Source organism: Scyliorhinus canicula, chromosome 13, assembly GCF_902713615.1.
Source record: "Scyliorhinus canicula chromosome 13, sScyCan1.1, whole genome shotgun sequence".
Classification (NCBI taxonomy): domain Eukaryota; kingdom Metazoa; phylum Chordata; class Chondrichthyes; order Carcharhiniformes; family Scyliorhinidae; genus Scyliorhinus; species Scyliorhinus canicula.
In genome coordinates this window covers 100,519,351-100,542,044 of record NC_052158.1, presented here as the reverse complement: position 1 = coordinate 100,542,044, position 22,694 = coordinate 100,519,351, and the positions used below count along the sequence as shown (strand labels likewise).

Genomic DNA, 22,694 nt, shown 5'->3' with positions numbered 1-22,694 from the left:
CACAATGCTGTAAACAGTGTACTCTCTGATAGATCACTTTATTTTGAACAATAACAGCTTATATTAAGGTCTTTCATAAGAACATTAATAAAAAAACTTAACATTCAACCACAAAGATTGAATACATGGTTGAAGTAAGTGAGATGACCAAAATCCTGTCTGAAGAGGTAGATTTTAAGCAGCATCTTAATAGAGAAAGAGAGATAGTGAAATAGAAAGTTTTGAGGGGCGAATTCCAGAGCTTAAGGCATAGGTGGTGGAAGGCACAGTCACCAATAGTATATGGATTAATATCAGGCATTCTCAATAGACTTGAATTAAAGAAGTACTGTTGTCGCAGATGGCTGTGGAGCTGGAGTAGATTGGAGAGATAGGGAGGGGCAAGATCATGGAGGCATTTGAAAGTAAAATTGAGGTGTGGTTTTACTTGAAGCCAATGCAAAGAAGGGGTGATGGGTGAAGGGGATTTGCCGTGAGTTCGGGGAGGCGATGGCATACTGGTATTGTCACTGGACGAGTAATCCAGAGACCCAGGCAATGCTTTGGGAGCACTGTCAGGCAGGTCGGGTCCACGCATGGCTGGCTCTGTGGCGCATGCGCAGCCAGGTACCCGGCAATTCTCCAGCTGTTTATTTCATGAAGGCCGTGTGTTTTACGTGGCGCGGCTGCTAGCCCCTCACCGGTCGGAGGGTCAGTGCTGGGACATCGCCGATTTTTGAATCGTAAAACTCAAAACTTCCTCTGGACATAGCCTCAAAATCGGAGAATCCAGCCCATGACCTCTCAGCTTAGATTCCCCACAAGAGGCAACACCCACTCTATGTCCACTTTGTCAGTACTTTTTATAATCTTATATACCTCAATGAGATCACCTCTCAATCTTCTAAACCCGAGAGACTATAGACCTAAACTGCTCAACCTCTCTTCATAATGGAGTCCCAGACATTGTTTGTCGGAAGTGCTAACTGCTTTTTACCTGCTTTGAAAGTTGGAAGAACAAAATTCCAACAGCTTATCCTGTCATTGGAAACTGATTTATTGCTTCCCACCAAATTAAGTGCCTCTGTCCATCATGATTCCTGCTCGGAGCGGAGAATTCTGCCCGCTGAGTAATAATTACACCTTCAAAGGACTTGAACAAAAAATCACTCTGATGCAATCAAGTTTCAAGCCACAAGGTCACTTTACTGTTGCAAATACAGAGTTAAAGGTTGGGCAAATGTTTCTCTCTGTCCTTGCGCTCCTCCAACTTATCATAAGTCAGGACTGCTTGATTGTTTGTATGAAAAGGTGGCAGAAAAAAAAGAATGGTTAGTGATTTAAAATCCTTTAGTTCTTTGGAGCAGGTTACCTTGGGCATTTGTGCATCCATGGCTATATGAACACAGGGGATGTGATTCTCCGTCAGCTGACGCTGGATTTGGGAAACGTGATTGGGCGGAGAATCAGTTTTGATGCCGAATTCGTGGCCGGCGCCGGTTTCACTCCAAATTGCAATTCTCTGGTGGCTTGACAACAGCGTCAATGCTTTCCAGAATGCACTTGCAGTAAACACCGTTGGCATATCATTAGCAGGCCTGACCGGTATTCTCCAGGGCCTCCGCGATTCTCCGCCTTCACCAGGGCAAATTCCCAATGGCAAGGTTCACTTGAGCTTTTAAAAATCGTGAAACAGGCACTGGGGCTGCTGAGGGAGAGAGAGGGGTTACAGAAATTGTCCAACATCGCCAAAGTTTACTGACCGTCATGTAATTGGCCGGGCTCTTCTACCAGGACCGGGGGGAGTAGCCGGGGTGGGCTGTGGGATTGGGGTGGACGGGCATGGAACATCATTGCTGCGGCCTGCAAGGCAGCCATGCAGCTGCACATGCCACTGACTGTCCACTATGAACTCAGTGCTCGTATGGGTGCCCCCCCAGGCCACCCCATCGAGGTGCCCTCTGGCCCCAGCTGACCCATCAGCGGCATGGGTGCACTCCAGCATCACCAGTACCATCTTGTTGGCTGTGATGAGTGTGTGTGGGGAGTGAAATGTGTATATGCGGCTGCAGCTTGTCAAGAGTGTCAATCGCGAATCCGGTAAATCCCACACAGTTTCTCATCAGAATCGATTGTGTTCCACGTGGCGCTGGTGCTAGCCCCTCAACGATTGTTGAATCGGTCCAGGTGTGGCGCTAGTGTTGCTGTTGTGGAACATCCACAAATCCTGCCCCAGAGTCAACACTTAGTCACAAGAACGGAGAATCCCGCCCAGAGTCTGTCAGGGAGGTCAGACGTTTCAGGTTTCTCCCAACCTTGCGGCTTGTGTCATCTCTTTCTTGGGCCTTAATCCCCTTCTCACTAACTCATATAAAAGCTAGACATGATATTTAACTCAATCTTTTTGTAAAGTTATCGAAGCCACTCACACATGAAAAGATCTGAGGGGAATGTTGCAAGAATGAACAAACCAATCAGATTGCATTTCCACAGCTATAAGCATGGAACATTATTGCTGGCTGATACGTTTTGAGATTTGATGGTAAATGTCAACACACCTTTTGCAGCACCTAATCTGTGACACGACATTAAAGACTGATAAATAAACTAGACAATCAGCTTATCGTTAAATTTATCGGGTTGGCAAAAATAAAATCGCAATTATACATATCATGTTTGTGGAGCCATTGTGTACCCCTTGTTCATATATTTAGACAGTTAAAGTAATAGATTGAACATGCAAATCATTATACAACTGGCTTAGCATCTCAACTGAAAGGATCTTTACAAAAAGCAGTTCATTATGACCTCATCCATTTCTTTTATTGATGTAGTGACATTGACAACAGCCTGGTTTAGACTCAGCAATTAACTTAGCTAATTAAAGAGAGTTTATTGAAAAACGACAGAAACCTGAAAGTATGCTCCCTCTGGATTTCGGAGTGCAGGTTTTTTCAAAAGGTATACTTTTGATTTGTATTCAGTGACTGATGTCATTTGTTATTCGTTTTCATGCTAATTATATTGCAATAATAGGTGTCCCTGAGGGTTAACCTGTACATCAGTGAGTAATATAAAAATGCTCAGACAATTAGTAATTTTAAAAATAAATTCATTAAATCCCAATAGATCAGATCAGATAGCATCATGAAGAGCTGACTACAATAATTCATTATGCAGACAAGCTAATTAATTCGCTACCTGGCACTTTGGATTTCCATTAATTGGGTTTAAAGCAACTAAATTCTTGTTATAATTTTTCATGTTGATCAAAATACAATAATTTATTTATAAAAAGGGTTCAGGGAACTTTGTCTAGTTCTGAATGAACAATTTTCACTAATTGTGCCAAAACTGTTCACTTGCTAGTTAGTCAGAGCTTTGAATTTACAATTGGGAGCTATGTGCCCTTTTGAAATCACACTTATGCTTTCATAGATCATAGAATTTACAGTACAGAAGGAGGCCATTTGGCCCATCGAGTCTGCATCGGCTCCTGGAAAGAGCACCCTACCAGTACCAATTATATAATTAATTGAAAGTCAGAGAATAGTGAAAATGTGGAATTTGCATGGAGTTGGTGAGGTGATTTGCATAGATGCATTGAAAAGGAAGCTGGATAAGTACATGAGTTTCTGTGTTGGGGCAATCAATAAACAGGCATAAAATGTGATCAACATTGCATCCTTTAATTGGAAAAGGGTTTCTTCCCCTTGAGTTTCAAGCACATTTGCATATTACCACCATATTCTCCACCATGAACCTGTGCAATCAGGCAGTATTTTAAACAGAATTTTTAAAAAAGATTTTTTTGTTTTAAATATAGCCCTTGATTATAATTAAGCGTTAACTTAGTGTAGTTTAATTAACACAGCGTTTGAATAATAATATTTGATTCTAAGAATTTTTAATCACAGTGTGAACCCACCACCTATTAATAATACAATTATAAATAGTTGAAAATTGCTTCTATGAACGATATAACCTGCACCAATATAGTGAGGAAATGGTTCTGTAACCAGTTTCTCAGTAAATGAAAAAAAATCAAAAGCATTTAAACTTCATGTATTAGAGTCTTTGTACCCAAAAGAACCAACTTATTTTTTGTAGCGTTTTTGAATATCTGTAAATGTGAGCATTTGCCAATGTTGATTATTTCATTTAGGGCTTTGTGCCAAGGCCACCTTCTAACTAAAAAGTGTGGGCAAGAAATCAAATTTGAAGGATGATATCAACGTGAAGAGACAAGGCAAGAGAGGAAATAATGAACAGCCTGTGACAGGAATTGACAGGAAGTACAAATCTAAGAGTCACTCAGCGGATAAGGCTAGATGCTACAAAAATAATGGACAAAAAGGATCTGTATCTGAATGCACGTTGCGTTCGAAACAAAATGAACTGATAGCGCAAATAAAAATTAATAAGTGTGATCTGATAGCTATCATAGGGCATAGCTACAGGATGACATAGCTTGCGACCTAAATATTGAAAGGTATGTGGCCTTTAGGAAGCACAGTCCAATGCCGGAATCTCCACATCATCACATTTAGGAAGGACAGGAAGTTAAGAACAGGTAGAGGGATGAACATAGACCACAGAACATAGCGTGCAGAAAGAGGCCATTCGGCCCATCGGATCTGCACCGACCCACTTAAACCGTCACTTCCACCCTATCCCCGAAACCCAGTTTTGTGAGGACCACGAAGAATCCAGCACGAGTTTTCAGGATACAAAGAAATAACATTTATTTACAATAACACTATGCAACAGCAGCAGCAACTTCCCTTGCTGCCAACTCCACTCTCCTCTAGTTCCAAACTGGCCAGCTTTATTTATGCTGGGAGTCTGCTAATGATTTCTCCGCCCCCCCTCATTGGGGAAGCTCATACTCCCACAGGATTGTGGGATTGCCATTAGTCCCCAGCCAATGGTAAGCAGGCAGGTTATAACATCCCTCCCCCCCAAAGTCCAAGGAATCCACCAAAGACCCTGTCAAAGAAGGACGTCGGACTCGTTTTGCTGCAGGCACCATTTGCACAAGGTGCTGGATCAGGCGGCGTGTAACGAGACGGAGACCGGCGCTTCCATGATGAACGGCGCAACGGTTGTATATCCACGGCCCGTGGGCCCGAGGATTCCCCCTCTGAAGTGTCTTGTGTCTCCATCTCGGAGTCAGAGTCTGCTGCCTCCGTCATCTCGGCGTCTTTATCTCCACGCGGCTCTGTCACGACCTGCGCAGGCTTTGAGTGAGGCACTAGAGGAAGATTGTGAGGAATACTTTCCATTGTGTCTGGTCTCTGCGGCTGTAAAATGAGCTCCTGGGGCGGGGAATCTTTGGAAGGGATGGTCTTCTGGACCGAACATGGTCTACATGTTTGCGCAGGAGACGCCCCTGGGCTTGTACCTGGTAAGAGATAGGGCCCGTTTGGCGAAAGATAATGCCAGGGACCCATTGGGCACCACCAACAAAATTTTGAACGAACACTGGGTCACCGGGCGTAAACTGCCGAATCGGCCGATGCCGAGAAAAACCATGTCCCTGCCGTTCTTGTGTGCGGCGTACTTTTGCGCCAATGTCCGTGAAAACCATGGTAAGGCAGGTGCGAAGTCTCCGGCCCATTAGGAGTTCTGCGGGAGCTACCCCAGTCACCGCATGGGGGGTGGTCCTATATGAAAACAAAAACCGAGCCAGTCTCGTGTCCATCGACCCGGAAGACAGCTTCTTTAGGCCTCGTTTGAATGTCTGCACTGTGCGCTCCGCCAACCCATTTGAAGCCGGGTGGTATGGGGCAGTGTGGATATAGCGTATGCCGTTCATCTTCATGAACCTCGCAAACTCCTCACTTGTGAACGGAGTGCCATTGTCCGTGACCAGCACCTCGGGGAGGCCATGCATACTGAAAGACAAACGCATCTTCTCGATTGTTGCGCAGGACGTTGTGCCTCCCATCTTATGCACCTCTAGCCATTTAGACTGGGCGTCGATTAATAGCAGGAACATGGATCCTTGAAAAGGGCCGGCGAAATCCGCATGCAAGCGCGCCCAAGGCCGCCCTGGCCATTCCCAGTGATGTAGGGGCGCGGCCGGCGGAAGCTTCTGATGCTCCTGGCAAATGGAGCAGTTTTGGGCCAACTTCTCAATGTCGGTGTCGAGGCCTGGCCACCAGAGAACTCCGGGACAACATTTTCATTTTGGTCACACCTGGATGCCCATTGTGCAAGTCTCTCAGTATCAGCTCCTGTCCTTTTTCCGGGACAATCACACGCGTCCCCCACAAAAGGATGCCGTCTTCCACGTTGAATTTGGACAGCTTGGAGGAAAATGCCCGCAACTCGGCTGGTAGCTGTCTATGCTGCCCACTATACAGGACTATGTGCCAAACCTTTGACAGGACTGGCTCCGTCTGGGTCCACTCACGGATCTGTGATGCCGTGACAGGCAAGGCGTCCAGAAAATTTAGGGTTGCATCCACCTCACCGGTCGTGGGGGTCGACATGGGGCCGGTCGATAAAGGCAATCGGCTCAGTGCGTCGGCATTCCGTATCTGGGTTCCTGGTTTGTGTTCCAGAGAATACTCGTATGCAGCGAGCAACAAAGCACAGCGCTGGATCCGTGCGGAAGCAATGGGCGGTATTGGCTTATCCTCTCTGAAAAGTCCCAGCAGAGGCTTCTGATCAGTCACGATAGTGAAGTGGCGGCCATATACGTACTGGTGGAAACGTTTCACCGCAAAGACCACTGCCAGGCCCTCCTTCTCGATCTGCGTGTTACTTTTTTCCGCTGCAGTCAATGTGCGGGAGGCGAAAGCTATCGGCCGCTCGGCCCCGTTCTCCATCTTGTGAGACAGGACGGCCCCAATACCATACGGGGATGCATCACATGTGACGAGCAAAGGCTTTCCAGGATCATAGTGGGTTAGTAACCCAGACGACGACAATTGTTGTTTTACCCGCCGGAAAGCGGTTTCTTGCGGCTGACCCCAAACCCAGGTGTAGTTCTTCTTTAGCAGAAGGTGCAACGGGGCCAGCGTGGTTGCCAGATTCGGGAGGAACTTTCCGTAATAGTTTACGAGGCCGAGAAACGAACGAAGATGCAAAGTGTCAGTCGGAGCGGAGGCCTGTTGAATCGCGCGCACCTTCTCTGCGACGGGGTGCAAACCTTCGCGGTCCACCCAATAACCCAGGTAGACTACTTCTTTACCTGAAAAACGCACTTTGTGCGACGAAAACTGACTCCAGCCTCCAAAGCGCGTCTAAAGACAGCCTCCAAATTTTCCATATGTTCCTGCTCCAACGTCCCTGTGATCAAAACGTCATCTAAGTAGACAGCAACACACGGTAAACCACTCAAAATGTCCTCCATAATGTGTTGAAAAATAGCGCAGGCAGAGGATACTCGAAAGGGCAAACGTGTATATTCATACAGGCCCCGGTGTGTATTAATCGTTACATATGGCTGGGAGGCAGGGTCCAGCTCAACTGTAGGTAGGCGTGACTCATATCTAATTTTGTGAACGAGAGTCCGCCTGCCAGCTTCGCGTAGAGATCCTCTATGCGAGGCATTGGGTATCGGTCGAGTCGGGAAGCCGTATTCACTGCAAGTTTATAGACGCCGCACAAGCGAACTGTGGCATCTAGCTTCATTACAGGTACAATTGGTGCTGCCCAGTCAGCGAAACGGACGGGCCTGATGATACCCAAAGTCTCCAAACGAGTGAGCTCCCCTTCTACCTTCTCGAGCAAGGTGTAAGGCACCGGGCGCACCCAGAATTAGCGCGGCGTGGCTCCTGGTTCGACTTGGATATGGGCTACAGCCCCTTTTATTTTCCTCAAACCGGGATGGAATACATCTGGGTATCGTCCTAGCACCTCAGTCAACCCTCCAGAAACTGTTTGGAGGATGTGCTGCTACTGCAACCGCAAATGGCGCAACCAGTCCCGACCCAACAGGCTGGGCCCATGGCCGCGCACCACGATAAGTAGGAAACGCCCCTCCTGGCGTCCATAAACAACAGGGGTCATCGTAGTTCCTGCAATGTCCAATGGTTCCCCCGTATAGGTGGCCAACTTTGCCTGTGTGTCGGTTAATGTAAGGGTCTTTATACCCTGCTTGATGCGGTCGAATGTCCTCTGGGCGATCATGGAGACTGCTGTGCCAGTGTCCAACTCCATCTCAAGCGGGTGACCATTGACCCGTACTGTCACCTTAATGGGGGCCACCCAGGGAGCTGCCACACAATGCAGCTGCAGGCAGTCATCCTCAGTCTCCACGTCCTCGGGAGTAGTCGCCGCAGGTTCATCCAAATGAAAGGAACGGCCCCTGGGCTGGCACCAGTTTTGGTCAGAACGACGGCGCCTCTGGCGCCCCCAGAACCGGCGTCCACGACGGGGTCGGCGCCTACAAGTCTGACGTGGACATGGCTCCTCATCCATTGGTTCTGGAGAAGGCTCCCTTCGGGGAGGAATGTCTGACGGCCACTGGCGTTGATCCGGATGTCGCCTCGCCCAAGGTACCGCAGGGGTGCGGGGGGATGCTTTCGGACGGAAGGGGTTGCGCCCCAAGGCATGTACCTCCATTCCCTGTAGCTCCTGCACTCCTCGTTCTGCGCTCTCTCGGGACAATACTATTTGAATGGCCTGTTGAAAAGTCAATGCTGGCTCGGCTAACAACTTTCTCTGGGTGGCTGCATTGTTAATACCGCAAACCAAACGGTCGCGTAACATTTCTGACAAGGTCTCACCATAGTCACAGTACTCCGCAATCCTGCGTAGCCTGGATAGAAAGTCAGCAAGGGATTCTCCTGGGGTCCTCTCAGTGGTATTAAACCGGTAACGTTAGACTATCGTGGATGGGGTTGAGTTAAAATGTTGCCCCACTAAGTTCACAAGTTCATCAAACGTTTTGGTGTCTGGCGCAGCTGGGTACGTAAGGCTCCTAATCACCCCAAACGTATGCGGGCCGCAGGCGGTGAGCAATATGACCACCTGGCGCTCATTTGCGGTGATGTTGTTTGCCCGGAAATAGTAGCGCATCCTTTGTGCGTTCTGGTTCCAGCTTTCCAGCGCAGCATCAAAAACATCCAAACGTCCATACAGAGGCATGGTATAATAGAAAACAACTTCCAACCTGTATCCAACAAAAATCCAGGGAGGTGGCTTCAGCAGTGTAGACAACTATTCACTTTGACCCTCGTCGCCAGTTTTGTGAGGGCCACGAAGAATCCAGCACGAGTTTTCAGGATACAAAGAAATAACATGTATTTACAATAACATATATTATATACAACAGCAGCAGCAACTTCCCTTGCTGCCAACTCCTCTCTCCTCTGGTTCCATACTGGCCAGCTTTATTTATGCAGGGAGTCTGCTAATGATTTCTCCGCCCCCCTCATTGGGGAACCTCATACTCCCACAGGACTGTGGGGTTGTCATTAGTCCCCAGCCAATGGTAAACAGGCAGGTTATAACACCCAGTAAACCTTCTGGACTCTAAGGGCAATTTAGCATGGCCAATCCACCTAACCTGCACGTCTTTGAACTGTGGGAGGAAACTGGAGCACCCGGAGGAAGCTGACACGGGGAGAACATGCAGACTTTGCACAGACAGTGACCCAGTGGGGAATGAAACCTGGGACCCTGGCGCTGTGAAGCCACAATGCTATCCACGTGCTACCATGCTGCCCAAATGGCTTTGATAATTAATGATGGTGTCACCATATTAGAGAGGGATGGTCTAAGTTCAGGAAACTAGGATGTAGAAGCAGTTTAGGTTAAGATGTTGACTCAGCTCCACTTTCCTGCCCGAACACCATAACCCTTTATTCCTTTATTAATCAAAAACTATTTATCTTTATCTTGAAAACATTTAATGAAGGAGCCTTAACTGCTTCACTGGGGAGGGAATTCCATAGATTCACAACCTTTTGGGTGAAGAAGTTCCTCCTAAACTCAGTCCTAAATCTACTTCCCCTTATTTTGAGGCTATGCGCCCCTAGTTCTGCTTTCACCCGCCAGTGGAAACAACCTGCCCACATCTATCCTATCTATTCCCTTCATAATTTTATATGTTTCTATAACCCCCCCCCCCCCCCCCCCCCCCCCCCATCCTTCTAAATTCCAACGAGTATAGTCCCAGTCTACTCAACCGCTCCTCGTAATCCAACCCCTTCAGCTCTGGGATTAACCTAGTGAGTCTCCTTTGCACACCCTCCAGCGCCAGTACATCCTTTCTCTGGTAAGGAGACCAAAACTGAACACAACATTCCAGGTGTGGCCTCACTAACACTTTATACAGTTGCACCATAACCTCCCTAGTCTTAAATTCCATCCCTCTAGCAATGAAGGACAAAACTCTTTTCGCCTTCTTAATCACCTGTTGCACCTGTAAACCAACTTTTTGCGACTCATGCACTAGGACACCCAGGTCCTCTGCACAGCAGCATGTTTTAATATTTTATCATTTAAATAATAATCCCTTTTGCTGTTATTCCTACCAAAATGGATAATCTCACATTTGTCAACATTGTATTCCATCTACCAGACCCCAGCCCATTCACTTAACCTATCCAAATCCCTCTGTAGACTTCCAGCATTCTCTGCACTTTTTGCTTTACCACTCACCTTAGTGTTGTCTGCAAACTTGAACACATTGCACTTGGTCCCCAACTCCAAATCATCTATGTAAATTATGAACAATTGTAGGCCCAACACGGATCCCTGAGGGACACACCTATCTACCGATTGCCAACCAGAGAAACACCCATTAATCCCCACTCTTTACTTTCGATTAATTAACCAATCTTCTATCTATGCTGGTTTAGCACAGTGGGCTAAACAGCTGGCTTGTAACAAGGCCAGCAGCGCGGGTTCAATTCCTGTACCGGCCTCCCCGAACAAGCGCCGGAATGTGGCAACTAGGGGCTTTTCACAGTAACTTCATTGAAGTCTACTTGTGACAATAAGCGATTATTATTATTATTATTTACCCTTAATGCCATGCATCTTTATCTTATGCAACAACCGTTTGTGTGGCACCTTGTCAAAAGCTTTCTGGAAATCCAGATATACCACAGCCATTGACTCCCCGTTATCTACTGCACTGGTAATGTCCTCAAAATATTCCACTCAATTAATTAGGCTCGACCTGCCCTTTATGAACCCATGCTGTGTCTGTCCAATGGGACAATTTCCATCCAGATGCCTCCCTATTTCTCCCTTGATGATAGATTCCAGCATCTTCCCTACTACCAAAGTTAAGCTCACTGGCCTATAATTACCTGCTTTCTGCCTTCCTCCTTTTTTAAACAGTGGTGTCACGTTTGCTAATTTCCAATCCACCGGGACCACCCCAGAGCCAGCGAATTTTGGTGAATTATCACTAGTGCATCTGCAATTTCCCTAGCCATCTCTTTTAGCACTCTGGGATGCATTCCATCAGGGCCAGGAGACTTGTCTACCTTTAGCCCCATTAGCTTGCCCATCACTACCTCCTTCGTGATAACAATCATATAGACCAGTCAAGATAAGGATGACAGATTTCCTCCCCTAAAGGACATTAGTGAAGCCGTTGCATTTTTATGACAATCAACAGTAGTTTCATGGTCATCATTCAGACTTTTAATTCCAGATATTTATTGAATTCAAATGTTACCATCTGCCATGGTGGGATTCGAACTTGGATCCCCAGAGGATCCTGAAGGGTATTGACAGGGTGGATGTGGAGAGGATGTTTCCTCTTGCCAGAGTATCTAAAAGTAGGGGTCACTGTTTAAAAATAAGGGGTGATTCATTTAACAGCCTCTCCAAAGGAGCAATGTTTTCTCTCAGAGGGTCGTGAGTCTCTGGAACTCTCTTCCTCGAAATGCAGTGAAATAGAGTCTTTGAATATTTTTAAGACAGAGTGAGATAGATTCTTGATCAACACGGGGGGTGAAAGGTTATTGAGGTAGGCAGGAGTGTGGGGTTGAGATTATAATCAGATCCAGCCTTGAGCTTTGACAAAGAGTCATCCAGACTCGAAACATTAGCTCCCTTCTCTCTCTACACAGATGCTGTAAGACCTGCTGAGATTGTCAAGTACTTTCTGTTTTTGTTTCAGATTCCAACATCAACAGTAATTTCCTTTTATCAGCCATAATCTTATTGGATGGCGGAGCAGGCTCGAGGGGCTGAGTGGCTCTTAATTCACATGTTCATACATTGGTAACTTTGTATGTTCGTAACACAAAAAAAACAAAGTTGGCTGTTTTAAATGCAAATCGTGCTTAAAATTCCAGAATCTTTTATAAGGGTTACTGTGATTTCGAGCAAATGGTACCGGGGCAACCAATGCAGAACTTAGATTAGTAGAGAATAAAAAGTGATAGAAGGATAAAGCTAAGGAAGATTAAAATCAAATCTTTCTTTCCATCTCTTTTTTTCTCCTTCTGTACCCAATGTGACATTGAATTCACATACTCAAGTATACACTTCACCACAATTCCTGCAAAGTTAATTTTCCAATTCTTCAATCTGGTTAAGGTGCTGCACAGTTTCTTGCCCTGTTCATTCAGGTTCCAATTGCCCAGGTTCCGTTAAAGTGTCGTCATCCGATCTCACTTTCAGCAACTTGCAATGTAACGCACCTTAAAGCCTAAATGCATAAGTCTAACCAATAGTAGACACATGTTCGGCTGCAGCAAAATCTGTCCCGTTTCATCTGATCTTGCTTCCTCTGACTCCTTTTGTCCACACTCATCTCCCTGTGGCATCTGTTGTTTTCCAAGTGAGGACTTTCGTCTTCTGGCCACTTCCAGTCCTGGAGTTTATACTTATAGAACATACAGTGCAGAAGGAAGCCATGCGGCCCATTGAGTCTGCACTGACCCACTTAAGCCCTCACTTCCACCCTTTCCCCATAACCCAATACTCTTCCTAACCTTTTGGGTCACTCAGGGCAATTTATCATGGGCAATCCACCTAATCTGCATATCTTTGGACTGTGGAAGGAAACCAGAGAACCCATAAAAACCCACGCAGACAAGGGGAGAACGTGCAGACTCCGCACAGATAGTGGCCCAGCGGGGAATCGAACCAGGGACCCTGGCGCTGTGAAGCCACAGTGCTAGCCACTTGTGCTACCGTGCTGCCTGCGGTATCTAGATGCTGCCCATCTCCTCTAGATTACATCTGTATACAAATGGTATATCAGTGTCAGTAGGATGTAACAGGACATTGACAAAATCATTTGGCCCATCAACTTATGAATCACCTATGCTCCTTTTAAATTCAGGAAGCAGCTACATTCCGATGTGCATTTTGCTGCAATTCCACTTTACTCACAAAGAAAAACAGGAGGTTAGTGTTGGTTTATTTTCCTGACTGCTCCATTGTTAAAAAATCTGAATCTATTTACAGCACAAAGCAATTGCTGATCTGGGGCGGCATTCTTCCCTACCCGGCGTGACGGAGGGTCCCGGAGTAGGGGAGTGGCGCCACCCACTCAGGGGTCGCGCCTCCCCAAAGGTGGGGAATTCTCCCCACCTTTGGGGGCCAGCCCCGCGCCGGAGCGGTTGCCACCAGAAGACCGGCGCAAAAAACCGGCGCCCCCGGCAGCTGGGCTGGCCGAAAGGCTTTCACCGGTCCGCGCATGCGGCGGCAGTGACGTCAGCGGCAGTTGGCCGCTGACGTCACTGCCGGCGCATGCGCGATGTGGGGTTCTCTTCCGCTTCCGCCATGGCGGAGGCCGTGGCGGCCGTGGAAGAAAATAGAGCAGCCAGGGCACTGGCCCGGACTCTGAGGGGGGGGGGGCCCGATCGCGGGCCAGGCCACCGTGGGGGCACCCCCCCGGGGTTCGTTCGCCCCCCCATCCCCCCCCAGCAACCCGGGGCCCGCTCGCGCCGCTGAGCCCGCCGTTCCAGAGGTGGTTTAAACCTCGGCGGCCGGAGAGGCCTCCCTGTGGTGGGACTTCGGCCCATCCGGGCCGGAGAATCGCCGCAGGGGCCTCTCCGATCGGCGGGGCGAGATTCCTGCCCCCGCCACTTCCCGGGTGGCGGAGAATCTCTGCCACGGCGGGGGCGGGATTTTAGGCGCCCCCAGGCAATTCTCCGACCCTGCTGGGGGTCGGAGAATTTCGCCCCACAGCAGAAATCCTAATGTTGCACTGTTGTTATTCCTTTCAGAACCATGAGGGGGCACCGATTGCCTTTGGCACTATCATTCTGGCATTGTGTCCGGATGCAAACAGCATAGTCATGGCCTTTCTAGCCACTTCACGTTTATGCAAAATGAGCCAATGTTGAATCCTGAATCCTGTTGCTGCATATTCTTATGATTGAATTCTTATGAATACTGCTTACAATGAAAAGGGTTATAAAGGACATTTCTCTTTTGCATGAAACTGTTTATTCATAAGTGTGGACGTTAAGCCTAAAATTTCAATGCACAATTATCGCAAGGTTGTTTCGTTAAATCCTGTTGCTGCATATTCTTATGATTGAGAATACTGCTTAGAATGAAAAGGGTTATAAAGAACATTTCTCTTTTGAATGAAACTGTTTATTAATAAGTGTGAACGTAAAGCCTAAAATTTCAATGCGCGATTATTGAAAGGTTGTTTTGTTAAATCACACCAATGTCTGAAGAAAAATGAAATGAAAGTTGTTTGTCACGAGTAGGCTTCAAATGAATTTACTGTGAAAAGCCCCTAGTCACCACATTCCGGCGCCTGTTCGGGGATTGAACCGTGTTGCTGGGCTGCTTTGTATGCTTTCAAAGCCAGCGATTTAGCCCCGTGCTAAACAGCCCCTTGAAGGCAGTATAATGTGATCAAACAAATTAATAATTTCTAGTTTAGTCTAGGTATTATACTGATCAGATTACATCAGTGTATTTTTAAAATATTATCAATTTATTCTTCCAACATTTGAGCAGCAACGTGGCTCAGATTTAAGCAGTTGTGTGGGCATTGACAGCATTGTTTATTGAAGGATAGTTAAACACAAGTATGGAGTACCATTTCGTGGTTTATCACTCTTTATCAATCTTGTGCTGATGGGTTCACATGATATTTTCCATATGTAGAAATGAAGACATAATTGTGCTTACACAAACAGGAAGTAAACCTGCAGGTACCAGTTTTAATGTTAATATAATGCAATACAATGCAGCATTACCTTTTGGATGTAGTGTCACACTGGTATAGGGTAATACTTGCTGCAGTAAATACTGCACTCATACTCCTGATGTATATTATATGTCGTTTTATGTGAATATAACTCATAGCTGCCAAATTATAAAGTGACAAGTAACATTTGCTCCACATAAGTGCTGGACAATGACCATCTCCAACAAGAGAGAATCTAACCATCTCCAGGTTGAGTGTGTCAACCTGCAAATTATTCCGAACGCATCCAACAGCTGGTGGTAAGAGCGGCTGAGACTCCTAGTCACCCAAGTTTAATGCGGAGTGGCACCCCTCAAGCCATAAGCCGCTAGCAACAGACAAGCAACCTGTTCCAGGAATTGCTAGCTGTGGAAACAGACATAAATCTGCCTGAGTCCACCATGAGAGGTGGGAAGAGAATTGGTATTGGAATACCTTAACAGGACTGAATGCCTCACTTTCTTATATAACGTACAGCATGCTTTCCACAGAATTGCAGCTTTTGACAAACAGCCTAAGGTCACTACCAGCTTCCAATGGGTTCACTGCTCACTGCTTCTCCAAGTTGTATTGTCTGGTAAATGTTGAAGTTCTTTTCCTTCAGTTCTCTAAGCATTCCTGAACCAACTGCCAGCAGAAAAATCCATCCGAGTGATTTCTTCTCCCAGCCTCTCCTTGGTGCATGCAATCTGTGGGGGAGCCTATCTACCTCGCGGACCCCCGACCGGAACTGCAGAGCCCCGTATCGGCAGCCGGAGCTGTGAGGAGCACTCCAGGGCCCTGCTAGCCCCCTCCAGGAGAATCATTCTGGACTTTCTTCAGGTAAGTCCAGAGTGATTCGCACAAGTTTTTTCACAGGCGTGGGACATAGTCCCATTATTGGAGAATCCCGTCCAGGAAGTCTGCAATAAGAAAAATAGCAACTGCTCTTTTGTTTTCAGTTGTTAAACTTGGCACATTTATTTCAATTTCATATAAACTGGAACCCCAGTCTCCATGGGAACCAAGCCACACAAGTTTCCTGTTGAGCAGAATGCTTAGCAGATCACATGACTGACTATTTTCAGTACTCCATTCTACCTTAACTTAAAGTGATAGCCCAAAACAGTCACCTTATAAAACATTGCATTTGTAACACCTCCCTGCAAAAGATGAAAAATTATTCAATTAATATTTTTTCAACCACACCATCAAAACAGACATTGTAAATACTCTAACTTACTACATATAGTACAAATAAAATGTCTTACATTGATGTCATGCGATAATTGGGATTTAAAGTTCTGTTTACGTGAGTTTTTGGAATTCCACTTTTCTTCAGAACTCCAGTTTATTTTCCAGCTGGTGACTTCACTCTCCATCATTCACCTTAACAAATATCCTTCTCATATTTAGTTGGTTTACAGCGTTTCCATCTACTGGGTTAGAGAATTACTCACCTGGTTTGTTCTGGATAAGCTTACAAAAACAATGGGTTGAATTCTCCGCCGTCAGGATTCTCCATTTTGCCGGCAGCCTGGAGGTTTCCCGAGGGTATGGGGTTGCCCCACAATGGGAAACCCCATCGACCAGCTGGAAAAACGGAGAATCTGGTGCGGCAGGATGGAGAAATTTGCCCTAAATCACTCGTCTCTGAAACTCCCTCTGGATTTATTAATCCCCTTTCTTCTCCTTTTACACCAAAAACTTCATTGTCACCAGGGTTGCTTACCTTTTAAGTTTTTGAACTACTCAATTCAGGTTTTTACCTCCAGACCACAAGTCTTTTTCATAGTTGCGGGTCTTCTAATGTCCAAGTCTGGAAAGAAAGTGTCAACTAGCTAGACAGCTGAATTGCCTCTTCCTGTTTAAATGCAGTTCATTTCCATGATTTAAACTTCTGTTTTTTCTTCATGAAGATGTAACACTTCCTTCTTTCTGTTTAAGATGTTCATTTTTTTTGCCAAATATAATCCTCCTTAGCTGGTTGAAGAACCCCATTAATGTTTTGTCAATGATCAGTTAAAAGAAAACTGATATTCTTTTCTAGTCAGTTAACAAATTATTTCAATTTTTTTTCATTTCCCCACACAGCAGAAACTTTCTCCAACTGAAAATGAAATTGCAATGTCATTTTGAAATTTTAATTTATGTTCAAGAAAACAAATTCTTCCTCATAATTTCATGGTATCAGTATTACCTACAATAAGGTTATTTGGTTTTAAAACAGTGCTGTGCATTGTTACATCTTCAACTTTTGACACCTCCAACTTAATGTGTGACTGGAAGCTCAATTCACCTTCAGCTACTATTAACTCTTTGTTGTCAATCTGATGGTCAACTGTTCCTTTATTATCTGCCGTCGGAGATTTTGACTTTTTTGGATACATCTTTAGTTGAAACTGTAATTTCTACAACTGGAGATTCATGTGTTTTTGTACGTCATTTTATTTATCTTATTAATTTTCACTTTCATCCATTTCATTGATTTATCTGTCAACATTGGGGACAGCCATAATGAATTTCCAGAAATAGAACATAGAACATAGAACAGTACAGCACAGAACAAGCCCTTCGGCCCTCGATGTTGTGCCGAGCCATGATCACCCTACTCAAACCCACGTATCCACCCTATACCCGTAACCCAACAACCCCCCCCCCCCTTAACCTTACTTTTTTAGGACACTACGGGCAATTTGAGCAGAGGGCAGCAGAGCAGAGCTACTGATCAGCTGTTCTGGGGAAATTTGCATACGTGCAGTGCGGTCAGCCTAAGTTGAAGATGAATCTGCGAAGGAGACCCGAGGAGTTTGAGTGAAGGCAATCATCCAGCAGAGGGCAGCAGAGCAGAGCTACTGATCAGCTGTTCTGGGGAAATTTGCATACGTGCAGTGCGGTCAGCCTAAGTGGAAGGTGAATCTGCGAAGGAGACCCGAGGAGTTTGAGTGAAGGCAATCATCCAGCAGAGGGCAGCAGAGCAGAGCTACTGATCAGCTGTTCTGGGGAAATTTGCAGACGTGCAGTGCGGTCAGCCTAAGTTGAAGGTGAATCTGCGAAGGAGACCCGAGGAGTTTGAGTGAAGGCAATCATCCAGCAGAGGGCAGCAGAGCAGAGCTACTGATCAGCTGTTCTGGGGAAATTTGCATACGTGCAGTGCGGTCAGCCTAAGTTGAAGGTGAATCTGCGAAGGAGACCCGAGGAGTTTGAGTGAAGGCAATCATCCAGCAGAGGGCAGCAGAGCAGAGCTACTGATCAGCTGTTCTGGGGAAATTTGCATACGTGCAGTGCGGTCAGCCTAAGTTGAAGGTGAATCTGCGAAGGAGACCCGAGGAGTTTGAGTGAAGGCAATCATCCAGCAGAGGGCAGCAGAGCAGAGCTACTGATCAGGTGTTCTGGGGAAATTTGCATACGTGCAGTGCGGTCAGCCTAAGTTGAAGGTGAATCTGCGAAGGAGACCCGAGGAGTTTGAGTGAAGGCAATCATCCAGCAGAGGGCAGCAGAGCAGAGCTACTGATCAGCTGTTCTGGGGAAATTTGCAGACGTGCAGTGCGGTCAGCCTAAGTTGAAGGTGAATCTGCGAAGGAGACCCGAGGAGTTTGAGTGAAGGCAATCATCCAGCAGAGGGCAGCAGAGCAGAGCTACTGATCAGCTGTTCTGGGGAAATTTGCATACGAGCAGTGCGGTCAGCCTAAGTTGAAGGTGAATCTGCGAAGGAGACCCGAGGAGTTTGAGTGAAGGCAATCATCCAGCAGAGGGCAGCAGAGCAGAGCTACTGATCAGCTGTTCTGGGGAAATTTGCATACGTGCAGTGCGGTCAGCCTAAGTTGAAGGTGAATCTGCGAAGGAGACCCGAGGAGTTTGAGTGAAGGCAATCATCCAGCAGAGGGCAGCAGAGCAGAGCTACTGATCAGCTGTTCTGGGGAAATTTGCATACGTGCAGTGCGGTCAGCCTAAGTTGAAGGTGAATCTGCGAAGGAGACCCGAGGAGTTTGAGTGAAGGCAATCATCCAGCAGAGGGCAGCAGAGCAGAGCTACTGATCAGCTGTTCTGGGGAAATTTGCATACGTGCAGTGCGGTCAGCCTAAGTTGAAGGTGAATCTGCGAAGGAGACCCGAGGAGTTTGAGTGAAGGCAATCATCCAGCAGAGGGCAGCAGAGCAGAGCTACTGATCAGCTGTTCTGGGGAAATTTGCATACGTGCAGTGCGGTCAGCCTAAGTTGAAGGTGAATCTGCGAAGGAGACCCGAGGAGTTTGAGTGAAGGCAATCATCCAGCAGAGGGCAGCAGAGCAGAGCTACTGATCAGCTGTTCTGGGGAAATTTGCATACGTGCAGTGCGGTCAGCCTAAGTTGAAGGTGAATCTGCGAAGGAGACCCGAGGAGTTTGAGTGAAGGCAATCATCCAGCAGAGGGCAGCAGAGCAGAGCTACTGATCAGCTGTTCTGGGGAAATTTGCATACGTGCAGTGCGGTCAGCCTAAGTTGAAGGTGAATCTGCGAAGGAGACCCGAGGAGTTTGAGTGAAGGCAATCATCCAGCAGAGGGCAGCAGAGCAGAGCTACTGATCAGCTGTTCTGGGGAAATTTGCATACGTGCAGTGCGGTCAGCCTAAGTTGAAGGTGAATCTGCGAAGGAGACCCGAGGAGTTTGAGTGAAGGCAATCATCCAGCAGAGGGCAGCAGAGCAGAGCTACTGATCAGCTGTTCTGGGGAAATTTGCATACGTGCAGTGCGGTCAGCCTAAGTTGAAGGTGGTTTGTGGAGAGGCTGTTGGCAAGTGACAGTTATACCCGAAACACTTTGTGAGTGTTTCCCACCCTACCTCCTCCTCTAACCAACCCCCCCACCCCACGGTGGTTGGGAAGCGGGAGCAGGGGCCTGTCGTGAAGGTGAGTGAGTGCCTTTAAATTTGCTTACCTTTCAGCGGGAGCAGGGTTTGAGGTAATATCAGGTAAGCTCTTCCTTTCTTTTTCTTTTTCTTGTTTTTTTTTTTTTAATCTAGAGGTGATGTCAGGGAAGGCAGTACAATGCTCCTCCTGCAGAATGTTTGAGGTGAGGGACGCCGTCAGTGTCCCTGCTGATTTCATCTGTGGGAAGTGCACCCAACTCCAGCTCCTCAAAAACCGTGTTAGGGACCTGGAGCTTGAGCTGGGTGAACTTCGGATCATTCGGGAGGCAGAGGGGGTCATAGATAGGAGCTTCAGGGAAGTAGTTACACCAAAGACTGGAGATAGATGGGTAACTGTAAGAGGGACTGGGAAGAAGCAGTCAGTGCAGGGACCCCCTGCGGTCGTTCCCCTGAGTAACAAGTATACCGTTTTGGATACTTGTGGGGGGGACGACTTACCAGGGGTAAGCCATGGGGTACGGGCCTCTGGCACGGAGTCTGTCCCTGTTGCTCAGAAGGGAAGGGGGGAAAGGAGTAGAACATTAGTAATTGGGGACTCAATAGTCAGGGGCACAGATAGGAGATTTTGTGGGAGCGAGAGAGACTCACGTTTGGTATGTTGCCTCCCAGGTGCAAGGGTACGTGATGTCTCGGATCGTGTTTTCCGGGTCCTTAAGGGGGAGGGGGAGCAGCCCCAAGTCGTAGTCCACATTGGCACTAACGACATAGGTAGGAAAGGGGACAAGGATGTCAGGCAGGCCTTTAGGGAGCTAGGATGGAAGCTCAGAGCGAGAACAAACAGAGTTGTTATCTCTGGGTTGTTGCCCGTGCCACGTGATAGTGAGATGAGGAATAGGGAGAGAGAGCAATTAAACACGTGGCTACAGGGATGGTGCAGGCGGGAGGGATTCAGATTTCTGGATAACTGGGGCTCTTTCTGGGGAAGGTGGGACCTCTATAGACAGGATGGTCTACATCTGAACCTGAGGGGCACCAATATCCTGGGGGGGGGAGATTTGTTAGTGCCCTTTGGGGGGGTTTAAACTAATTCAGCAGGGGCATGGGAACCTGGATTGTAGTTTTGGGGTACGGGAGATTGAGAGTATAGAGGTCAGGAGCACAGATTTGACTTCGCAGGAGGGTGCCAGTGTTCAGGTAGGTGGTTTGAAGTGTGTCTACTTCAATGCCAGGAGTATACGAAATAAGGTAGGGGAACTGGCAGCATGGGTTGGTACCTGGGACTTCGATGTTGTGGCCATTTCAGAGACATGGATAGAGCAGGGACAGGAATGGTTGTTGCAGGTTCCGGGGTTTAGGTGTTTTAGTAAGCTTAGAGAAGGGGGCAAAAGAGGGGGAGGTGTGGCGCTGCTAGTCAAGGACAGTATTACGGTGGCGGAAAGGATGCTAGATGGGGACTCTTCTTCTGAGGTAGTATGGGCTGAGGTTAGAAACAGGAAAGGAGAGGTCACCCTGTTGGGAGTTTTCTATAGGCCACCTAATAGTTCTAGGGATGTAGAGGAAAGGATGGCGAAGATGATTCTGGAAAAGAGCGAAAGTAACAGGGTAGTTGTTATGGGAGACTTTAACTTTCCAAATATTGACTGGAAAAGATATAGTTCGAGTACATTAGATGGGTCATTCTTTGTACAATGTGTGCAGGAGGGTTTCCTGACACAATATGTTGACAGGCCAACAAGAGGCGAGGCCACATTGGATTTGGTTTTGGGTAATGAACCAGGCCAGGTGTTAGATCTGGAGGTAGGTGAGCACTTTGGAAACAGTGACCACAATTTGGTGACCTTTACGTTAGTGATGGAAAGGGATAAGTATACCCCGCAGGGCAAGAGTTATAGCTGGGGGAAGGGCAATTATGATGCCATTAGACATGACTTAGGATGTGTTGGTTGGAGAAGTAGGCTGCAAGGGTTGGGCACACGGGATATGTGGAGCTTGTTCAAGGAACAGCTATTGCATGTTCTTGATAAGTACGTACCAGTCAGGCAGGGAGGAAGGGGTCGAGCGAGGGAACCGTGGTTTACCAAAGAAGTGGAATCTCTTGTTAAGAGGAAGAAGGAGGCCTATGTGAAGATGAGGCGTGAAGTTTCAGTTGGGGCGCTTGATAGTTACAAGGAAGCGAGGAAGGATCTAAAGAGAGAGCTGAGACGAGCAAGGAGGGGACATGAGAAGTCTTTGGCAGGTAGGATCAAGGAAAACCCAAAAGCTTTCTATAGGTATGTCAGGAATAAAAGAATGACTAGGGTAAGAGTAGGGCCAGTCAAGGACAGTGGTGGGAAGTTGTGTGTGGAGGCTGAGGAGATAAGCGAGATACTAAATGAATACTTTTCGTCAGTATTCACTCAAGAAAAAGATAATATTGTGGAGGAGAATGCTGAGACCCAGGCTATTAGAATAGATGGCATTGAGGTGCGTAGGGAAGAAGTGTTGGCAATTCTGGACAAGGTGAAAATAGATAAGTCCCCGGGGCCGGATGGGATTTATCCTAGGATTCTCTGGGAAGCCAGGGAAGAGATTGCTGAGCCTTTGGCTTTGATTTTTAGGTCATCATTGGCTACAGGAATAGTGCCAGAGGACTGGAGGATAGCAAATGTGGTCCCTTTGTTCAAGAAGGGGAGTAGAGATAACCCCGGTAACTATAGGCCGGTGAGCCTAACGTCTGTGGTGGGTAAAGTCTTGGAGAGGATTATAAAAG

General features: G+C 47.0%; 1 pseudogene; it reads right to left on the bottom strand.

The window, feature by feature from the left end:
- Positions 1–17,490, bottom strand: part of LOC119975633 — a 29,483-nt pseudogene extending 11,993 nt beyond the window's left edge.
- Positions 17,491–22,694: the final 5,204 nt, after the last annotated feature.